Raw genomic sequence first — 726 nt, forward strand, 5'->3', positions numbered from 1 at the left:
TGATGGATATTCAGTGTAAGCATGATTTTTGCCATACTTCGCATAAATTAGTGTAATTATCTAAACCTATTGAACTTGACTTGCACTTAGAGCTAATAAACTCTGCTTCATTAAGTCACACAACTGCCTAATATAAGTTTGAATAGTTGACACATCATCTATCTCTAACTTACCGAGTGTTTTTGGGGTAAAAATGAACACTCTACTAGGCTCTGAATAGTCTCGGTGACCTGCAGACATAACATTGAGAACTGCCTATATTTCATCATAACTCTTGGAACAAAATTTACCCTTGATCTATAGCATTTAATAAAGACTTAGATTCCAGCCTCTATTATTCAATAAAATTATGCCCAATAATTTTCTTAGGCTGATGGTGGTATAGGCAATCTCTCAAGTATCCTGTATATCTCTCCCAAGCTTGGGGAAGGGTTCCAATATCTTTTTGAACAAATCAAGACATCTTTTTTCTAAGAACTTTTGTTCTTCTAGATGACTAGAACCTATTGAGAAACTTTTTAGACAAAGCATCCTAAGATATGATAGATCCTGCCAGTTCATTTATAACCATTACTTTGCTTCCCCGGTTAGTAAGAAGGGGAATAGTGTCAACTTCATGTATTCATCTAAAATATTTTAGTAATGGAAGTTGTCAATCAACTTAGTAAACTCTAGTAGGTGCTTGTGTGGGTATTCATATGGTTTACCTTCATATTGATAAGTATT

The 726-nt window shown here is 34.2% G+C and overlaps 1 non-coding gene across 1 annotated transcript; it reads left to right on the plus strand.

Moving 5' to 3' along the window:
* The first annotated feature begins 372 nt into the window (after positions 1 to 372).
* On the plus strand, positions 373 to 478 carry LOC124888312. The gene has a single exon (XR_007046440.1). It is a non-coding gene; the product is annotated as a small nucleolar RNA R71 (small nucleolar RNA).
* Positions 479 to 726: the final 248 nt, after the last annotated feature.

Source organism: Capsicum annuum, chromosome 10 (assembly GCF_002878395.1).
Source record: "Capsicum annuum cultivar UCD-10X-F1 chromosome 10, UCD10Xv1.1, whole genome shotgun sequence".
NCBI classification, from domain to species: domain Eukaryota; kingdom Viridiplantae; phylum Streptophyta; class Magnoliopsida; order Solanales; family Solanaceae; genus Capsicum; species Capsicum annuum.